Source organism: Leopardus geoffroyi, chromosome B2, assembly GCF_018350155.1.
Source record: "Leopardus geoffroyi isolate Oge1 chromosome B2, O.geoffroyi_Oge1_pat1.0, whole genome shotgun sequence".
Classification (NCBI taxonomy): domain Eukaryota; kingdom Metazoa; phylum Chordata; class Mammalia; order Carnivora; family Felidae; genus Leopardus; species Leopardus geoffroyi.
Genome location: NC_059332.1, coordinates 52739051 through 52762604, shown reverse-complemented (window position 1 = coordinate 52762604; position 23554 = coordinate 52739051). Strand labels below are relative to the sequence as shown.

General features: G+C 35.2%; 1 protein-coding gene across 2 annotated transcripts in view; it reads right to left on the bottom strand.

The window, feature by feature from the left end:
• Nucleotides 1–23554, bottom strand: part of HCRTR2 (hypocretin receptor 2) — a 114605-nt gene that overhangs the window by 42827 nt on the left and 48224 nt on the right. The window lies entirely within an intron of this gene.

Genomic DNA, 23554 nt, shown 5'->3' with positions numbered 1-23554 from the left:
CAGATTTCAGAACTGTGAGAAATAAATGTATGTGGTTCATAAGCCATCTAGTTTATGGTATTCTGTTACAGCAGTCCAAAAAGACTAAGACAGTAATAATACAAAGAAAACAGGTACTGATGAGGAAATACTGCCAAGCTAATTAACACTCCTGTAAGGTCCACAAATAAACATTGAAAAGGAATGTACTATTTTCATTGAATCAGTCAACTTAATGTGAATTCTGAATCCATGCTTAAAATCAGTTCATTTGTTTCTCAATGGATCATAATACTACATTCATTCTTACTTGATTTTGAATCACGATTCCCAGAAGTTAAAGAACAATCTTTGATTCTTCTTTCTATTCCCTTAGTGCTCAGCATGTAGTAGAGACTCAAGAAATATTTACCAAAGTGAGATGAATTAGGAGCTAGCTATTTTCAATGAACTATAGTGTTTGCCTCAGCCATGACATTTATCCTATCTGCTCCCAAACTCTGCATTTAGAACTTTTAATAGATGAAGAGGTTTAAAAGACAAAAGCCAACAATTATTCAACCCCTATTATTGGCAAACAACGAGCTATATGGTTCATATATAAAAGGCTTAGGTCATTTAATCTTGACAATCACAAGGGAAGACATTGTTACCATCATTTTTTACATGAAGCAATTGAGACACAGGGAATTTGTGGAGCTCGGTTAGGGACAAATGGATCATAAAGCACAGAACTACAACCGCAGCTGGGATTCAACACCAAGTGAGGAATCTTGGTCTTTTCACCATGCCTTTTTCTTTATTTGTAAAAATGAATGGGTTATAGCAAAGTACATATAACTTCCAGAGACTCAATCCTCTTTCCTTGCTGTTACTCTTGATGGCTTCTAAACATCACCTCCTATCAAACACATTTTTCAATACTCTCAGAGTCGAGCCTTCCTCATTGCTTTTCAGTGTATCTTCATTTTTAAAAGCTGTTCTTATCTTATTCAGTTGCTCTTTATGAAAAAAACATCCAGTTCCTCAATTCTCTGTCCTCCTCTGTGTGGTGTATCCAAAAGTTACATAACCACTGACTCAAGAACTATATAGGTGTAAGCACTGCTACCCACATCTATTGATGGTTTGCTTCACTAAAAGTAACTGAATTTGCCTTGGGTATCATTAAACTGTCAGAGCTGTCACCTATGTACCCAAATGATGCAGTGATTAGTAACCTTATGTAGTGAATAAATAAAAGCACATTTTGTTAAATTTAAGTCACTAAATAAGGATTTCTTTTGGACAATTTTATACCATTTATTAAGAGTTTCATATGCTGAAAATGTTTTCAGTCACTCCTGAAGCTTAAATTACCTTTAAGTCACCAACAGATGCTAAGTTAATAAAATACCTGAATTCCTGAGGACTGAATTTTCAAAACTTCACATCTTTCTCTAATTCCAGTATACTAGTATCCAAAAATCCAGATGAATTTTATTAAGGTAAACTGTAATCATTATTATTTGAAAGTGATACAACTGAATGATTTTTCCCCAGAAACACTTGAAGACATACAAACATACAAACACATACACAAAGGCACACTAATATTTGAGTAACATGTTATCATAACTTGTTATAAGGAAATTGATATAAGTATCACACTGTTAATACTTGATCAAGAAATGACTCAAATGGTGCAATTTTGGATCTAGGAAAGAAAATAAGACTTAAAAAAATACAACCAGTTCTAGATTTACTCCCAAGTATCTATATTTTGAAGGTGAGACAAAGATGGAAAGACAGTATTGATGAATTATGACTAGCCAATATGAGAAAAGTATACTTTCAGCTGGTATCATTTTTCAGCCATTGAATATTCCTTATGCTTTTCCTTTTATTCCCATGACTTACTCATTCCATAACTGGAGGCCTGTTATATCTTATAAGGGGTTAATATCTAAAATATATAAAGAACTTATACAACTCATCACCAAAACAATAAACAATCTGATTAAAAAATGGGCAGAATACCTGAATAGATATTTTTACAAAGAAGACATACAAATGGCCAAAAGACACATGAAAAGATGCTCAACATCACTAATTGTCAGTGAAATAAAAAGAACAACCACAGTGAGATATTGTCTTATACCTGTCAGAATGGCTAAAGTAAAAAATGCAAGAGGTAGAGGTCGGAAGATGACAGTGGAGTAGGAGGATCCTAGGCTCACTTTGTCCCACAAATACAACTAGATAATTATCAAACCATCCTACATATCCCATAAATCAACCTAAAGACTGGAGGAACAAACTCCATAACTAAAGGTAGGGAAGAGGCCACATCAAAGAAGATAGGAAATGCAGAGATGCAGTTTCGGAGAGAAATAGATCATGGTAGTTGTGCTGGGGAGAGAGCCACAGTCACCAAGGGCTACAGACAAACTAGCACACAGGGGAGTGTATGTGGAAAACAATCTCCCACAGAAATTGGGTTGGAAAGCAAGAGAAACTGGATTTTGTTAGTTCTTGCAAACAACAGGGCTTAAAGTCTGAATTTTTAAGGGCAGGACATTTGACTAAGATACAGCCAAGAGGACATTGGGGCTGCTCTTGAAGAAAAGCAAGGGCAAATAGCCTGTGGACATACAGCATGGAAAGAGCAATCTGAAGAGTGTCTGGGACACATATTGGGGAGGTCATTCACTCACCTCAGAGCATGTCCCAGAGAGGCAGTGTTAATGGAAAGACCTCTCTGGGAACAGAGGAACTGGCCAGGGCCTTTCCCTTACCCATACTTCACCAAAGTACAGGGTTACACTTACTTTACAGGGAACCAGTGCAATGTCTACACTCACTACCCAACTTGCTTATGCTAAGACCCACCACACTCCAGTGGAAATGCCCCTCCCAATCATGCTTGCCTCAGACCCATTGTAGCAGTTCTCCTCCCCCAGAAGACTGGCTCACACTACATCTCCCAATGTAGGAGTTTTGCAGAGCCTCAGTTCCAGATGCCACAGTGATAGGCCTCATTTCACACACAGACCAGAGCACACCTGGTTAAAACATGCCACATTCAGGCCAGGTACCAAGCCCTGTCCTTAATGGGCAAAGAGAACCTTTGCAGATGACAGGCCTGAAGGACCAGGCAGCCAGGACAAAATAGCAGAGCACAAGCAGCACAGAATGGAGACACTCCTGGAAGTACTAGGCCTTAGAGAACAGAGGACATTACACAGCACGGCACCACATGATCTCTTTTTCATAAGGGCATTACCTTCAAGAATTGGAGATGTAGCTGACTTTTCTAACACAGAGAAAAGGGCACAGAGACTTAGACAAAATGGGAATACAGAGAAGTGTATCCCAAATTAAAGAATAGGACAAGGCCACAGCTGGAGATCTTAGCAAAACAGAAACAAGTAACATGCCTGATAGAGAACATAAAGTAATGATCACAGGATGCTCATTGAACTCATTGAATAGCTGAAAACTTCCCTAATTTTGGGGAAGAATAGATATCCATATCTGGGAGGCACAAAGAACTCCCATCAAAACCAACAAGAGCAGATCCACACCAAGACAGATGTCAATTAAATTGGCAAAATACAGTGATAAAAAATTTCAAAGCAGCAAGACAAAAAGAAGTCAGCAACTTTCAAAAGAAAACCCAGAAGGCTAGCAGAGGATTTTCTTTTTTTTAATTTTTTATTTTTAAGCTTATATATATATATAATTTGTCAAATTGGTTTCCATACAACACCCAGTGCTCATCCCAACAGGTGCCCTCCTCAGTGCCCACCAACCACTTTCCCCTTTCCCCCACCTCCCATCAACCCTCAGTTTGTTCTCAGTATTTAAGAGTCTCTTATGGTTTGCCTCCTTCCTTCTCTGTAACTATTTTTCCCCCTTCCCCTCCCCCATAGTCTTCTAATAAGTTTCTCAGGATCCACATATGAGTGAAAACATATGGTATCTGTCTTTCTTTGCCTGACTTATTTCACTTGGCAGAATACTCTCCACTTCCATCTATGTTGCTACAAATGGCCAGATTTCATTCTTTCTCATTGCCAAGTAGTATTCCATTGTATATATAAATCACATCTTCTGTATCCATTTGTCAGTTTATGGACATTGGCTCTTTCCATAATTTGACTATTGTTGAAAGTGCTGCTATAAACATTGGGGTACAAGTGCAACTATCCAAGCCAGAGGGGAGTGGCATGATATATTCAAAGTGCTGAATGGGAAAAATCTGCATCCAAGAATATTCTATCCAGCAAGGTTACCATCCAGAATAGAAGGAGAGAGAAGGAGAATCCCAGACAGGCAAAAACTAAAGTAGTTCATGACAAATTAACCAGTCCTGCAAGAAATATTAAAGGGGACTCTTTGAGTGGAAAGGAGATACCAAGAGTGAAAGTACAAAGGAAGGAAACACAAAACAGTTAAAATAAATATTTCTCTAAAAAATCAAATAACTCACAAAACTAAAGGATGTAAAACATAAAATTATATATCTAAAACATGGGGAGGGCAAGAGTAAAGAATGGACTTAAACTTAAATGAACATCAACTTAATATAGACTGTTCTATGCAGGAGATACAAACCTAAAGGTAACCATATATCAAAAACCAGTAATAAACATACGTAGAATAAAGAGAAATAAATCCAAATATATCACCGAAGAAAATCAGCAAACCATGAAAAAAGACAATAAAGAATCAGAGAAAATCTTCAGAAACAACCACAAACAAGTAATAAAATATGTATACAAGAGACTCGTTTTAGACCTAAAGACACCTGCAGATTCAAAGTGAGGAGATAGAGAAATATCTATCATGCAAATGGTTGTCAAAATAAAGCCAGAGTAGCAATACTTATATCAGTCAAAATAGACTTTGAAACAAAGACTGTAATAAGAGACAAAGAAAGTCGGTATATAATAACAAAGGGGACAATCCAAGAAGAAGATATCACAATTGTAAATATGTAACAATGTAAGTACCAAACATAGGAGAACCCAAATACATTAAACAATAACAAACATAAAAGAACTAATTTATAATAATACTTATAACAGTAAGAGACTTTAACACCATACTTAGATCAACGGACAGGTCTTCTAAACAGAACATCAACAAGGAAACATTGGCTTTGAATGACACACTGGAACATATGGATATAATAGATATATTCAGAACATTCCATGCTAAAACAGCAGAATACACATTCTTTTCAAGTTCTAATGGAACATTCTCCAGAATAGATCACATAGTAGCCCACAAAACAAGCCTCCACAAATTCAAAAAGATCACAGTCATACCATGCATCTTTTTTGACCACAATGCTATGAAACTAAAAGTCAATCACAAGAGAAGATCTGAAGAGACCACAAATAGATGGAGGTTAAATAACATGTTACTAAACAATGAATGAGTCAACCAGGAAATAAAAGAAGAAATAGGAATGTACATAGAAACAAATTAAAATGAAAACACAATGGTCCAAAACCTTTGGGATGTAGCAAAAGTGGTTTTAAGAGGGAAGTTTATAGTCACACAGGCCTGCCTCAAGAAGTAAGAAAAATTTCCAGTAAACAACATGACCTTACATTTAAAGGAACTAGAAAAACAACAACACACAAAGCCTAAAGCCATCAAAAGGAAAGAACTAATAAAGATAACAGCAGAAATAAAAGATATAGAAGCTTAAAAAAAAAAAACACAACAGAACAGATCGATGAAATCAGGAGCTGGTTCTCTGAAAAAAAATCAATAACATTGATAAACCTCTAGCCAGACCTATCAAGAAAAAAATGGAAAGGACCCAAATACACAAAATCACAAATTGAAGAAGAGAAATAACAACCAACACCAGGGAAATATAAACAAATATAAGAAAATATTATGAAAAACTGTATGCCAACAAATTGTACAACAAGAAGAAATGGATAAATTCCCAGAAACATATAAACTACCAAAATGAAACGTTAAGAAATAGAAAATTGAAAAGACCAATTACCAGGGCACCTGGGTGGTTCAGTTGGTTGGGCTGCTGACTTATGCTCAGGTCATGATCTGTTGGTTTGTGAGTTCAAGCCCTGCATAGGGCTCTGTGCTGAGAACTCAGAGCCTGGAGCCTGCTTCTGATTCTGTGTCTCCCTCTCTCTTCCCCTTCCCTGCTTGCTCTCTGTCTCTCTCTCTCAAAAATAATAAACATTAAATTTTTTTAAATAAAAAAAAGACCAAGTACCAGCAAAGTATTGAATCAGTAATCAAAAAACTCCTAGCAAACTATAATCTGGGACCACATGGTTTCACAGGAAAATTCTATCACACATTTAAATACAAGTTAATACCTATTCTTCTCAAACTATTCTAAAAAAAACAGAAAACGAAGGAAAACTTCCAAATTCATTCTATGAGGCTAGCATTATCCTGATACCAAAATCGGATAAAGACACCATTAAAAAAGAGAACTACAGGCCAATATCCCTGGTAAACATAGATGCAAAAATCTTTAACAAAATACTAGCAAACTGAATCCAACAATACATTTAAAAAGTCGTGCACCATGATCAAGTGACATTTTTTTTTAATATATGAAATTTATTGTCAAATTGGTTTCCATACAACACCCAGTGCTCATCCCAAAAGGTGCCCTCCTCAATACCCATCACCCACCCTCCCCTCCCTCCCACCCCCCATCAACTCTCAGTTTGTTCTCAGTTTTTAAGAGTCTCTTATGCTTTGGCTCTCTCCCACTCTAACCTCTTTTTTTTTTTTTCCTTCCCCTCCCCCATGGGTTTCTGTTAAGTGACATTGTTTTTTAAAGTTTATTTATTATATTTTGAGAGAGTGCATGCACAAGCAGGAAAAGGGCAGAGAGAGGGAGATGGAGAATCCCAACCAGGCTTTTTGCTGTCAGCACAGAGCCCAGTGAAGGGCTTGATCTCATGAACCATGAGATCATGGCCTGAGCCAAAAACCAGAGTTGGATATTTCACTGTCTGAACCACCCAGATGCCCCAAGTGGAATTTCTCCTGGGTTGCAAGGGTGTTTCAATATTCACAAGTCAATCAACGTGATACACCACATCAGTAAGAGAAAGAATAAGAACCATATGATCATTTCACTACATGTAGAAAAAACATTTCATAAATTATAAGCTCCATTATGATTAAACCCCTCAACAAAGTAGGTTTAGAGGGAACATACCTCAACATAATAAAGGCCATATATGAAAACCCCACAGCCAACATTATCCTCAATGGGGAAAAACTGACAGCCTTTCCCCTAAGGTCAGGAACAAGACAAGGATGTCCATTCTAATCAATCTTATCGAACATAGCACTTGTAGTCCCAGCCTCAGCAATAAGACAACAAAAAGAAATCAAAGGCATCCAAATCAGCAAGGAAAATGTCAAACTTTCACTATTTGCAGATGACATGATACAAAAATAGAAACCCAAAAGATATGACCCCCAAATTGCTAGAAGTGATAGATAAATTCAGTAAAGTCACTGGATACAATATCAATGTACAGAAATCAGTTGCATTTCTACAACAATAATTAATCAGTTAAAAGAGAAATTAAGAAAACAATCCCATTTAAAATTGCACCAAAAATAATAGGATACCTAGGAAGAAACCTAACCAAAGAGATAAGACCTATAGTCTGAAAAGTATAAAACATTGATGAAAGAAAGTGAAGACAGCATAAAGAAATGGAAAGACATTCCACAGACTGGAAGAACAAATATTGCTAAAATATCTATACTACCCAAAGCAATCAACACATTTAATGCAACCCTATCAAAATACCAATAGCATTTTTCACAGAACTAGAATAAACAAATCTAAAATTTGTATGGAACCACAAAAGAATCTGAGTAGGCAAAGTAATCGTGAAAAGAAAAGCAAAGCTGGAGGCATCACAATTCTGGACTTCAAGTTACGAAATTGTAGTAATCAAAACAGTATGGCACTGGCACAAAAAAAACAAAGATCAATAGAACAGACTAGAAAATCTAGAAATGAACCCACAACTATATGATCAATTAGTCTTTAACAAACAGAAAACAATGTCCAATGGGAAAAAAGTCTCTTCAACAAATGTTTCTGGGAAAACTGGACAGCAACAGCAAAAAGAAAGAAATTAGACCACTTTCTACAACATATACAAAAATAAATCAAAATGGATTAAAGACCTAAATATGAGACCTGCAACCATAAAATATCCTAGAAGAGAATACAGGCAGTAACTTCTTTGACATCAACTGTAGCAACTTTTTTCTAGGTATACTTCTTGAGGCAAGAGAAACAAAAGCAAAAACAAACAAACAAAAACTATTGGGGACTACATCAAAATCAAAAGCTTCTGCACAGTGAAGGAAACAATCAACAAAACTAAGAAGCAACCTACAGAATGGGTGTGGATATATGCAAATGAATATATAACAAACAGTATACAAAATCTATAAAGAACTTGTCAAACTCAGGCATTTTGGTGGCTCAATCAATTAAGTCTCTGACTCTTGGTTTGCGTTCAGATCATGATCTCATGGTTCATGTGTTGGAGGAGTTCGAGCTCCACACCAGGCTCCACGCTGGCAGGGCAGAGCCTGCTTGGGATTCTCTCTCTCCCTCTCCCATTAGCTCTTTCTCTCTCTAAAAAGTAAATAAATGAACTTAAAAACAAGTTTCAATTAATTTATCAAACTCAATATCCCCAAAACAAATAATTTAATTAACAAATGGGCAGAAGACATGAACAGACATTTACGCAAAGAAGATATACAGATGGCCAAGAAACACATGAAAAAATGATTATCATCATTTCCCATCAGGGAAAATGAAAATCAAAACTACAATAAGATTTCACCTCACATTTGTCAGAACAACTAAAATCAACAACACAAGAAACAACAGATGTTAGTGAGAATTTGGAGAAAAAGGATCACTCGGGCATTGGTGGGAATGCAAACTAGTGTTGCCACTGGGGAAAACAGTGTTTAGGTTGCCCAAAAAGTTAAAAATAGAACTATGATCCAGCAATCACACTACTGGGTATTAACCCAAAGAACACAAAAACACTAATTCAAAGAGATACATGCACATCTAAGTTTATAGCAGAATTATTTATAAGAGCCAAATTGTTGAAGCAACCCAAGTTCCCATTGATTGATAAATAGATAAGGAAAATGTGGTGTGCGTGTGTGTGTGTGTGTGTGTGTGTGTGTGTATTATTCAGCCATAAAGAAGAATGAAATCTTGCCATTTTCAATGACATGGATGGAGCTAGAGAGTATAATGCTAAGTGAAAAAAGTCAGAGAAAGACAAATACCATATGATTTCATTCATCTGTGGAATTTAAGAAACAAAACAAATGAGCAAAGGCAAAAAAAGGAGAGACAAATCAAGAAACACACTCTTAATTATAGAGAACAAACTGATGATGACCAGAGGGGAGGGTGGTGGGGGAATGGGTGAAATAGGTGATGAGGATTAAGGAGTGCACTTGTGATGAGCCCTGGGTGATGTAAGTGTTAATAACTATATTGTACACTTGGAACTTATATAACATGATATGGTAACCAATTGGAATTAAAATAAAAACTTAAGCCAAAAGAAAAAAAAGCAAGACATTTGTGTTGGCGAGGATTCAGAGATAAAGGAATCCTCATGCATGGTTAGTGAAAATGTAAATTGGTACAGCCACAATTAAAAATAGTATGGGGGTTTCTCAAAAAACTTAAAATAGAAACACCATATGATCCAACAATTCCACTATTGGGTACTTCCCAAATAAAATGAAAACACTAACTCAAAAAAGATATACACACCCCTATGTTTACTGCAGCATTATTAGCAGCAGCAAGATATGGAAGCAACCATCTTAATATATCTTTGAAACAGAAGTTGAAAAGGAAGCTGTCACATCACTGATAGGGTTTTAACATAGGTCCATGGAATTTTGGAGTTGGAGATCATTCAGTCTAACTTGACATCTGATGGATAAATCACCTCTGCACCCATTCCACTTGAACATTTTTAATAGTGGGGAATTCACGGCTTGCTGTAGCCCTTGAGCTCTTTTTGTGGCGGTTTTAGCTATAGGAAGTTCTTGCTCATGTTAAGTTGATATCTGATTCTGTTTCATTTTCATGGCTTCGTAATTCTTTCCTAGAAATCAAGAAATAAACCTTATCTATTTTTTTTCTACATTGTACCTGTATTTGTTTCCTAGGGCTGGTGTAACAAAGTACTACAAATTGTATATCTTAATGCAACCTAAATTTGCTGTTCCACAGTTCTGGATTCTAAAGTTCCAAAATCAAGGAATCAACAGGGCCAAGCTCCCTCTGAAACCTGTAGAGTAATCCTTCCTTGACTGTTGCCTAGCTTCTGGTGGTGTGCTGGTAAACTTTGACAATCCTTTGCAGCTGCGTAACTCCAATCTCTGCCTTCATTATCACATGGTGTTCTTTTGTGTCTCTGTCTTCACATGGCTGTCTTCTTATGAGGAGACCAGTCATGTTTGAGTAGGGCTCCATTCTACTCCAGTATGATTCACCTTAACTAATTAAATCTGCCATTACCCTATTTCCATATGAAATAAAATTCCAAGGAACTTCAACATCTTTTTTGAGGAAGACATAATTCCACCCATAGTAATCTGCCCTCTGGCCCCTAAAACTTCATGTCTTTCCCACATGCAAAACATATTCAATCCATCACAACAAGCCACAAATTCTTAACCCATTCCAGCATCAACTCTAAATTCAAAATCCCTTCTACATTTCATCTAAATCAACTATGGATGAGATTCAGGGTATGTTCCTTGCTGAGGCTAATTTCTCCATCTGTGGACCAGTGAAACCTGGAATACAGGTTATGTACTTCCAAAATGTAATGATGGGACAGGCATAGGTTAAATAGTCCCATCCTAAAAGGGAGAAATTGGAAACAAAAAAAGGGTCACTGGGCTAAGGCAAGTTTGCAATTGAGCAGGGCAAATTCCATTAGGTTTTAAGACTAAAGAACAATTCTCTGTGGCCTGATGCTCTGTCTCCCCAGCTTAGGGGGATGGTAGTCCCAACCAGTCAACCAACCCCAGGTGCTGGTCCTTCTCTCTAAACCTGCAGGGAAATCTTTCCTTGCCTCTTCCCAGCTTCTCTGGTTTTCTAGCAATCTTTCATGTCCCTTGGTTTGCAACTACACAACACCAATCTCTGCCTTCATCATCACATGGCGTTACCCTGGATCTATATCTTCGAATAGCTATATTATAAGAACATCAGTCACATTGGATTAGTGACCCAACCTACCCCTGTATGACTTTATGTTAATTAATTATATCTGCAATTGTCCTATTTCCAAATACATTGAAATTCTGAGGTTCCAGGGTTAGGACTTTATTGTATCTTTTTGTGAGGATGCGGTTCAACCCATAACAGTACTCATTCAAATATCTGAAGACTTTTGCTCTAACCATTCCCCAAGCCCTTCTTACACAATCTAAAATCTCTAGAACCTCATATGCAACTGCAGGGTTTTGCATCTCATATCCGCCTGATCCCTTATTCTGAACATTCTCCAGATTATCAGCAATGGCTCTAAATGAGCCGTCTGTAACTGCTCACATGTTCCCAGGTGCAGTCTAACCAAGGCAGCAAAAAACAGGATGATTGGCTGGGCCATTACTTAGAAAGCCTAAACTTTGTTAGCTTTCTTAACAGCCATGTCACTTTTTTTGGATTATACAGGCGCATAATTACTGGAAACGTGTTCTCTTGTGTGGATATTAGATTAAATCTTTACATTTGAATCTTGGGAAGGAAAAAAGGAAAAAAAAGAAATTTATCCAATTTACTATTAAGACAACTGGATAAATCTGGATTTGGGCTTTATGTTATATGATGTTACTTTGTCATTTTAAAACACCTTAAGTATGGTGCTCACATTATGTACATTCAAATAATAATGACTGTGGTTATGTCTATTTCCCAAGACTTTACTTCTCTGGGCTGAACACCACCAGAGCAACCATATGTAAGAGCATGACTTTCCCTATGATCACCGTGGTCTCTTTACTCTGAAAGTGTCGCAGATTATCAGTACATATCTCCAAAGGAGCTATCCGGAACTGCCTACGCATCTTTAAGTGCATGTCTTCTAAATTTGTGTTGAACAAATATATATTTATTCATTCATTCACCCACTGAAAGTATTAAAAGCATAAAGTAAACACCATCTTCTGATAGTGCATCAAATTTACGCAAAGTTACACTCACCATCTTTTCTTATATTTTCATTCTGGACTTTATATTTCTCTGAAGTATAATATCCTTCCTTTATATCTCCAGTAACTTGTGTTTGAAACTCCCCAAATATGTCCTACCTCTATCATTTTCTTTCTATCCCTATTGCAAATGCCTGATGTCATACTGTAGAAAACATTAGCTAGAGTGTTGCAGTAACTTTGTAATAGTTCACCTGCCTATCTTTACTTCTATACATTTTATCCATCAACACTTCATTCACTCCAGTTATACTAAGTCTTTAATTTCAACAGGGGCTCTTTTTTTCATCTAGATTAAGTAGAAAATCCTCAGAAGGCTATTTTACCATTGACTTCCAGTTGAACATCCCCCCTCTATATTTTGCAATGTTGCATATCAAATACTCATAGTTCCAGGATAAGTTTGGTATCTCATTTTATATCTATACCCAATCCCCTACCCCATTGCTCATACCATTCCTTTGTCTGAAAAATGCCCATATTGCATTCGAATCCCTTTTTGAAACCACTAAATTCTACTCAAAACCAACCACACAAAAATTTCTGTTTCACAAAGTCTCTCATAATTAACCTAGCTCAACATTCTTTCTTTCTTTTTTGCAACCCTATCACACATTTTCTTTTCCTGTTGTAAATCACATTCTAAAATTATTATGCATTACGGTGGGTATTTGTATTTTTTTTTTTTTTTCCATCTACCGGTACAAAGGCTCTTTATCATTTTGAGCTGGACTTCTACTTTCTCTTACTCTCCTTGGTTTTTATAGCTTTTCTTCTAACACAAATATTGCCTAGAACATATTTTACAAAGAATAAATATTCATATAACTGAGTTGTTCATAAACTTATAGTACGTGGCTGCCATTGGTATGGTACATTTACCAATAAGCCCCTTAAAAGGGGGGGACCCAATAGCAGAATAATGTATTCTCTTGATCCATTACCTTCTGATTAACTTTGGTAGGTCCCTAAACATGAACTTGGTACTTTTTTGAGATCAGTTCCCTGAATGATCATGATACACCAATATTAAAGTCCATTATACCTAGTTTGCAGTTATATGTTTGTCTCCATTAACCAGGAACAAGTGAGTAAGAGTTGAGCATAGAGGAATAAAATAGAAGGAATAACAGAAAGCAAGAATGAGGATTCAGTGAAACTCCACCTCTGTAACAATCTGATGATATATGGCTCCCAATTATTGTCTACAGGATGGACGGATGGAGAGTGATTCCATCTGCAACATCTGCAGCTTGTGATGCTAGATGAATTTTTAAAATAATATATAGATATAGTCTTCAGAAATAACCTGAGATATTTGCATGCTATTATATGGGCCAAAATTAAACTGACTTTCAAATGAGAAAATAAAATATTAGTTTAAATAAGGACTTTGCCATTTTAATCTGCACTCGTAATAAACTGGCTTTCAATATCTTGATCAGGCACATACATGGATAAAGTTATTTTCTCTTGTACATCAGTACTTACACTTGAAAAATATTAAACTGAGTTGATATACTGTTAATTTGCTGTTGATATGACCTGATTAAGAATATGTAAACCATATAAATTAGATCACATCTCTAATTGAACATACACTTGGGCCTTGAAATATCAACTAACAGCTGGTGTTATGATATTAAGAGGTGACTGTGCATAATGTATAATATGTGTTACTGAGGACCTTGCAAAGACCTGTACAACTTAGAGCAATTTCCCTTTAAGCATTTTCAATTTTAATTTTTGTAACATTAAAACAAGGTATAGATATTATGTTAATTGAAATAAGCCAGACACAAAAGGCCAGTAATTGTATGATTCCTCTTAATAAGAAGTACATAAAGTAGTCAAATTTATTGAGACAGAAAATAGAATGGTGATTTCCAGATGCTGGGAAGAAGGGAGAATAGAGTATTATTTTTAAGGGGAACAGAGTTTCTGTTTGCAAGATGTAAATATTCTGGAGATGGTGATGATTATTGTACAACAGTGTGAATATACTTAATGTCACTGAATTGCATACCTAAAACTGACTCAAATGGTCAACTTTAAGTTATGTATAGTTTACCAAAGTTTAAAAAATTTCCATGATAAAGGAGGCCATAAAATGTAAAATAAACTTTTGAACCATAATGATGTCCGTCAAAAATCTTAAACACAGGGGTGCTTGGGTGACTCAGTCTGTTAAGCGTCCGGCTCTTGATTTCAGCTTGTCATGATCTCCCGGTTCTTGGGATCCAGCTCCATGATCTCTGCACTGACAACGCAGGGCCTGCTTGAGATTATCTCTCTCCTGTTCTCTTTGCCCTTCTCCCGATCGTTCTCTCTCTCTCTCTCTCTCTCAAAATAAATAAATAAACTTTAAAAAATTCTTGAACACAGAAAGAAAGTGCCAGGGAACAATCTTGGTTATTCATTTTATACATTTTTAAAACGAAGAGCTCAATAGCGAAAACACAATTATTCACAAATATTGTAGTTCTAATATATTAATGGCAGTGTTAAAGACTATAATCACATGGTTTTATGTAAGATTTTTTATTATTTGTTTGTAAAACCAAAGTATTATTTATAGGAGTTGTGATATTATAATTTAGATACTATCTTAATGAAATACTGTTAGTTTCTTGGTAGTTTATTTATTTAATATACATGGGTATGTAAGAAGACAATTCCTTGACTACATTAAATACATAGAAGATTGTAAGCATTTCAGAAAACCTTAAAAAATATTGTAGTTCCACTCTTTGCCACAAAGTGTCAGTGAAAGCCCTTGAAGTGGCTTGCCCTGTTACTTGGGGTTTTTAAGCGTTAAGATCTCTACAAAATTCTTTATCATGTAGATATACATATATATTTATTTCAACTGGGATTTCCTAGTCCAAAAAGAATTTTTAAGAAAGAATAAAATACCCAACATCTTTTAAACAACATACAAATAAATGCGTTAGGTGAAATAAAACCATTTTTCTAAACGAAAACAATAACAAAAAAAGGAATTGAATACACATGGAAGATAGTCAATATTTAACTTCCATAAGGAATCTATCATGAAAGCAGGCCATGGAATAGGTTCATCCAGAATCATTACAGAGTGTAAATTTAAGAAGCAGGGACACTGATCATTGGTATGATCCTATGAGGGTAAAAAAAAAAAAAAAAAAAAAAAAAGTCCACGAAATCCTGAGGTTTATCTCACCTTCACTGCACTTCACCACTCTGGTAATGACCCTCCTTCCTACTGTTAGTTTTTCCTTCTTCTCTTCCTGGGCCCATGTGTCAATATACCTACCTCAATCTCCCATTCTCCACCTCCACACCTTGGCCAGGTTGTCTATAAATCTCTTTGTCTGTACTCAGAAGACCAGGATGCAAATGTGCCACTTCTTTTTCTGCAAGTCTGACAGACGGGACACTGCCAAGAAGTACATCTGTGGTATGAAATGTGCCACCCAAAAGGTTATCTAATATTAATTAGGAGCAAATTTTCAAAAAAAGTTACTATATATGCATATATAACAATATGTTTAAAATGTATTTGTTTTTTTCTTTACTCAAGAAAATATAAAAGTCTGTCAGTTGACAAATAGGTTCTCACTGGCACCTGCTCAGTACGTTAACACAGGCAGCGTAATTCTCATGGATACTGATGATGTCACTGTGGTGCTGATACCAGTGAGGCAGTGTGGGAAATAATTAAGAAACCACAATTAATAATTTGCTGGGGAAGAGATTTAGAAAGACTGTATCTTGGCAAACACAAAAGTGCAGAAAGGAACTGTATATAGGAGAATGTTATAAAACAGAAAGACAAAGGACATAATAATTTACAGGAATCAAGTCCAAAAGAAATTCTTCAGAGAGGAACAGAGAGGAAAGTCGGAAACTAGGTTTGACTTCTCAGCTGTGTGTGACTGACATGACTTTTTTTTTCAGGGAGAAGCTCAACCACAAAGTGACACCAAGGCTTTGTACGGAAGGTGCCAGAGACCAAAACAATGCTGCTATTAATAGATATTGCTAAGCCTTTATGACTGCCCTAGACGAAGGTTACAAGGGTGGAAGACAACATTGTCTTGGCATCTGCGTTTTTAATAATGACTATATATTTTTTTTTTAATTTTTTTTTCAACGTTTATTTATTTTTGGGACAGAGAGAGACAGAGCATGAACGGGGGAGGGGCAGAGAGAGAGGGAGACACAGAATCAGAAACAGGCTCCAGGCTCTGAGCCATCAGCCCAGAGCCCGACGCGGGGCTCGAACTCATGGACCGCGAGATCGTGACCTGGCTGAAGTCGGACGCCTAACCGACTGCGCCACCCAGGCGCCCCAATAATGACTATGTTTGATAGCTGTAACTTCACTTCAGTGGAATTTCTTTTGGGGGGGATATAACAAATTCATTGTTATCCATGTCTTTTTACTCTTTACAGGTAAATCACTAGAAGAAGCTCCTGTTCCCAGTGCAGACTCTCAGAATTCCATCAGGATCTCTACCTTGTCCTCAGAACTTGTCTTTGGCCCCTTTGCACCACTTAACACACAAGCAACCTATCCTTCCCATGATGTGTGACTTATGTCTATCTCAATACCTACAGTGAACTTATTTTTGGGTCTTCTTTGCAGAACTGTTTTCCTTCTTTTACATCATATATATCTTCAACCCTCTTGTGTTTTTCCCCCATGTTCTTTCCACTTTTGTAGTTATTTACTATCACAAGATTAATTCTCATTTCTAGGAGACTAATTCCCAAAGTTATGATTCTAGTTCTTGGCTCTCTTTTGCATTTCATATTAGAATTTCTAATAACATTTTTTATCTTCTAGTTTTTCCATCTTTACCTCACATTAAAGCATATGGGCATTATCTTGCAGATTATGGAGGATCACAGAAGGATTTTAAGCAAGGGGGCAAAAGATGGCAAGGACCCATCTTTTTTTTTTTCAATATATGAAATTTATTGTCAAATTGGTTTCCATACAACACCCAGTGCTCATCCCAAAAGGTGCCCTCCTCAATACCCATCACCCACCCTCCCCTCCCTCCCACCCCCCATCAACCCTGAGTTTGTTCTCAGTTTTTAAGAGTCTCTTATGCTTTGGCTCTCTCCCACTCTAACCTCTTTTTTTTTTTTCCTTCGCCTCCCCCATGGGTTTCTGTTAAGTTTCTCAGGATCCACATAAGAGTGAAAACATATGGTATCTGTCTTTCTCTGTATGGCTTATTTCACTTAACATCACACTCTCCAGTTCCATCCACGTTGCTACAAAGGGCCGTATTTCGTTCTTTCTCATTGCCACGTAGTACTCCATTGTGTATATAAACCACAATTTCTTTATTCATTCATCAGTTGATGGACATTTAGGCTCTTTCCACAATTTGGCTATTGTTGAGAGTGCTGCTATAAACATTGGGGTACAAGTGCCCCTATGCATCAGTACTCCTGTATCCCTTGGGTAAATTCCTAGCAGTGCTATTGCTGGGTCATAGGGTAGGTCTATTTTTAATTTTCTGAGGAACCTCCACACTGTTTTCCAGAGTGGCTGCACCAGTTTGCATTCCCACCAACAGTGCAAGAGAAGAACCCATCTTTTTCAAAGATGACTTAGATTGTGGAAATTATTCATGCCTTTATTTTTTTATTATGAAATTTATTGTCAAATTGGTTTCCATACAACACCCAGTGCTCATCCCAACAGGTGCCCTCCTCAATAACTATCACCCACCCTCTCCTCCCTCCCCCCCTCCCCCCCCCCCATCAACCCTCAGTTTGTTCTCAGTTTTTAAGAGTCTCTTATGCTTTGGCTCTCTCCCTCTCTAACCTCTTTTTTTTTCTTCTTCTTCCTTTTAAACTGGAAGCAGGGGACCAATTTTGAGACTGTTTTAGAATTCTAAGGAAACAAGGTGGCAGTGAAAGAATGAGGAGAAAATGAATGAGTTCAAGAAACAATAATGAAGTTGAAATATAAGGCCTTCATGAGGGATTAGGCATGAGGGTGATGGAGTGAGAAAAACTGAGGATGATAACCAGGTAGGTATACTGGTTGGTTAGGGGGGAGATCATCCTGTTCGCTGAGCTATGGAATAAAGGAAAATAAGGTGGATACATCTGGAAGTATGGATAAAACATGAGGAATTCCCTTTTATATATGTGAGTTTGAAACACTTGTGAGCTATCCCATTGTCAATATCCATTTTGCATTTGGATGTGTGGGTCTATATTTCAGGAGATCTATTTCAGTTATAAATATTTGGAATTGGTCAGGATAGAGATAGCAATAAAAGCCAAATGAGTAAATAAGATCAATCAAGGATTGAACTAGAATAAGAAGGGAAGGGCCTAAGTCATATCTAGAGACTATGCAATTTTAGCCACATATTCTTGGATAGCAAATATCCAGGAAGTGTCAGTTCTCCTCTTAAGTACTAAATATAATAGTGAAGAAAACACTGGTTTTACCACTACAAAATAGTTCACATTTCTGATAATGACAGATAAACTCGCTGTAGACCAAACCTCTCCTCTAAAACAACCAACATGCCTTTAAGACTTTGGACACTACCTTTGCAATAAGGAGTTGAAGGGACAATATCCCAGACAAAAGAGGACAGATATTCCCCTTACATTTAGCGCGTCTTTTCTTTTCAAAGCTTTTGGCAATTTGCAACCACTAGCTAAGTACAGAAGAAAAAGCAGCAACCAATAATAAGAGAAGTTGAGCAGGAACTTGGAACAGTCCTCTAAACAGACAGCAACATTGGAGCTCAGTCTATCAACTAGGTAAACAACTCTGACCTTCAGACACAACCCCAAAGTGCAAACTCTAGTCTGGATGAACCTCAAGGAGATAAGCTCTCCTAAAGAATGAGGCCTAACTTCAAATGTCTTCATTTACTGACCAGATAGAAGTTTTTTTTTTTGTTCCAACACTAACAGCCTGCCAAAGCAAAAAAGCAAATTCCCTATGGAAGAAGAAAATATTATTTATAACATCCAATCATTTCTATAAGTTTTCATATAAAATGTTACTCATTTAATAAAAAAAAATCATCAGGCATGCAAGAAGGCAATACCACTTGACCCAAGTCTATACAAAAATAAGTAAATGATAAACTTTCCAGAAATGTTAAAAGAATTGAAATAATAAGTTCAAGAAATTACATGATATTGTATAGAATATTAATAAAGAATTGGGAAAATGTTCAAAGGGACCTGAAGAACTTAAAAAATACATTAACTGATAATGGATTTAACAGAAGATTAGATACACAGAGCTATCTAATAGGACTATCCAAACTAAATCTAACAGAAAAATATCCAAACTAAAAACTAGAGAAAAATGAAAATACAGGAAAGTATGAGTAATTCATGGGGCAAATTCTAACACAATGTAATTGGGTTTTCAATATGTGAAAAGAGAAGTAAGGTGAAGCATGTACAAAGATAATTATCCAAGAAAATATATTATCCAGTATTTTTAAAAAAACTAATTAAAAGTCAAAGGTAGAGTTTTGGGACACATCACTAGAGATCTCATTCAAGATTTAAATTAGTAATTAATCAATATTACACTGTCTTATTGTTCAATCTTTTAAACAGTTACTTAAAAAATGACATAAGATGGCACAAATCTGGGAGAGATAATTAATATTTTGGATTCCACATGACTCAAAAGTGCCTGTCAGGGTGGAATAATGGGGAAAACTTAATATGAGCTATCATGGAAATAACTGTAGTCCCGAATTTATGTTCAAAAAGCCATTTTAGGTACATTATATTTTCCCAGAAAGAAAAGAAATACTAAAGACATCTATCCACAGATATCAGAAGTACTACAAAGCTCAAACACAGTAAATATTAAAGTACACACAGTTATAGCAGCACTGCTGAAAACAGCAACAAAGGGAAAAATCTTAATTCAAGGGAAAAAAATGCATCATCATCAATTCATTATAATGATATCAACAGCTAAATTCTCAAAAGAAAAAAATAAGAAGCTAAAGACAATAAAATGTCATCATCAGCACGTTCAAAGTAAAAAAAAAAAAACAAAAAAAACTAAAACTAAAATTGTATATTCAATGAACATATACTTGGTAAATGAAGGTGAAATAAAATTGTTTTCAGACAAAGAAAAGCTGAAAGAATTTGTGAACTACATTCTGAAATCAAAGAAAAAACTAAAGGGAGTGAGGAGAAAAATCATCTCAGGTGGAGATATAAAAACACAGAAAGCAATTAAGAATAACGGAAGTGATAAATATGTGAATAAACATTAATCATGATTGACTATATAAAATAATAATAAACATCACATCATCATCATCATGTTTTGTGAAGTTTTAATAACAAAGGATAAAAGAAGCAGGGGTAAATGAAGTTAGGTGAGTGTTCCAAGTTTACTGCAGTGTTTAATAATTTTTAATAGTACTAATTTATATTAAACGTATTATCAGTGACAGTGTTGTCATCTTTAGGAAATCTCTAAAAGAGTAACAAATGAATATATAACTAACAAGTTAAATGGGAGAAAAATAATTTTTAATGGTAAAAGTCAACCAAACAAATTGAACACATGGGACAAAGAGAAAACAAAGAAGAGGATGATAGATTTGAATCCAAATATACCAGTAATTACACTAAATATAAATGGATCTGAAACTCCAATTATAGGACAAAGATTATTAAAGAGGATAAAAAGAAAACTCAACCATCTGCTGCTTATAAGAAACACACTTTTAATAAAGGGAAGCAACAAAACTGGAAATGCAATGGTGAAGAGCATTTACTTTGCAAATATTAACTTAAATAATGGTGATGTAGCTAAATTAATTTTGAACAAAATAGATTTTAAGACAAGAAGAATTACGAAAGAGGGAAAGTTTTATAATAATGAGTCAATCCACCAGGAAGATACAACATTTCCACTATCATAACTTCAAAGATATATAAAAGCTAAAGATAATATAGCCAAAGTGGGACTCAGGGATGTTACAAAATATCTTTCTAAGTAACTGATAGAACAAAACAAAATCCATTTCAGATTCATTTCAATACCGAACTTGAGGGATTCCTGGGTGGCTCAGTCTGTTAAGTGCCGACTTTGGCTCAGGTCATGATCTCATGGTTGATGAGTGTGAGGCCTGCATCAGACTCTGCACTGACAGCTCAGAGCCTGTAGCCTGCTTCAGATTCTGTGTCTCCCTCTCTCTATCTCTGTGCCTCCCCTGCTCACACACTCACTCTCTCTCTCTCTCTCTCTCTCTCTCTCTGAAAAATAAATAAAAACATTTAAAAAAATAATAAGAATTGTTTTTAAATAAAAAATTAAATACCAAACTTGACTTAATATATCTATAAATTTCAATCACAATCTCAATCTGTCTGTAATACTATATCTCAACACTGAAGAATATGCATTATTTTAAAGTATGAATTATATCTGAACCAAAATTTTTCATATTTGTGACTATAAAGTAAGTCTCAACACACTTCAAAGAATGAAAATCATAATGGATATCATATTTGAACTTAGTAAAATTAAACTAAAACTCAAAAACAAAAATTGGAAAAAAAAACAGATATTTGAATTTTAGATATTGAATTTCTACATAATGCATGAGACATAAACTAAATTAAAATAAAATTAAAATATTTTTAACTGAATAATACTGTACAAACTATCAAAATCCATGGAATGGATATTAATAACCTTAAATGAATCTATTAGAAAACAAAAGCTGAAAGTCAATGATGTAAGTGTCCATTTCAAAATGGGAAAAGAAAACAGAAAACTAAAGCCAAAGACAGTAGAAAAAAAAAAAAAAAGAACTGAAAAATCAATTATAGAATAAATACACAAGAACTAGAACCAAAAGCCAAAAGTGACTCTTTTTGGAAACTAGTAAAATTAAAAGTTTCATATCAAGGTGAATAAAAAGAAATAAGTCAGAAATACTAAAATCAGGGTTTAAAAAAAATGTGACTTTACTATACTTATTATGAGCATTAAAGTATAGAAAATGTAAGAAAAATATGTCATTAAAAATTTAGATCAATTAGATACTTTCCCTAAAAATATAGCTCATCATAACTGACACAAAAAGAAAGAAAATCTGAGGTGACCTATCAATTTGAAAAAATTTAATCTATAATGAGAAAAAAAGAACTTTTCATAAGGAAAACTCCAAGTCCCTATGGCTTCACTGATGAATTCTTTTAAACATTAAAGGTATAAATTAAATATTTTGAAATTAAAGCCTCATATTTTATGAGGCTAATAAAATCTTGGTACTACATACCTGAAAAAGATATTTCAAGGAAAGAAAGTCATGAGCTCATGAAATCCTTTGAAAATAAATTTTAAGATTGTGAACAAAATACCAACAAAACAAATCTAGTGATATGTGTAAGAAGAATAATCCATTACTACCAATTATGGGCTTACTGCAGGAATATAAATTTGGCTTAATGAACAAAATTCACTCAATGTAATTCACTATATTAATAGAAAAAATGCACAGAATTTATATGATCTTTCAATAAATGCAGGAAAAGCATTTACTATAATTCAGCATCCACTAATAAATACATTCTTAGCACAGTAGGAATAGAAGGGCTCTCCCTCAATCGGAAAAATACCATCAACAACAACAACAACAAAATTTACTAATTCTCATAGGCTTTCCCCCAAATCAGGAATAAGTAAATAATTCCTTCCAATGGCCATATCAATTCAGCATTGTGCTGGAGCAAGTACAATAAAGTAGTAAAAAGAAATAAAAGGCATACAATTTAGAAAGGATGCAATAAAGTCTACTGTTATCTACAGAGGGCATAATTTTATAAGTAAAAGGGTAGAAGAATCAGAAGATAAACTAATAATCTTGCTAAATGAATTTAGCACATTTGGGCATGAAGTAATACATAAAATATAGTAAATCAACATACAAAACATATAGAGAGAAATAAATTTTGTTTCTATAAATCACCCATAACTAGAAAATGCAATGTAAAAAGAAAACATTTATAGTAGCATAAAAGTATTGAAAATCTAGGAAAGATTTAGTGAGAGATACATACAACTTCTACAAAAAATCATAAAATATCATGAGAATGACTGAAAAACAAATGAATGGAGGATAAAACCATATTCATAGAAGAATAACTATTATAAGGATGTCAATTCTCCCTAAACTTGTATAGTTGAAATGCACTCCTATCAAAATCTCAGCATTTTTTGTTGAAGACTAACAAATCTCCCATCATTATG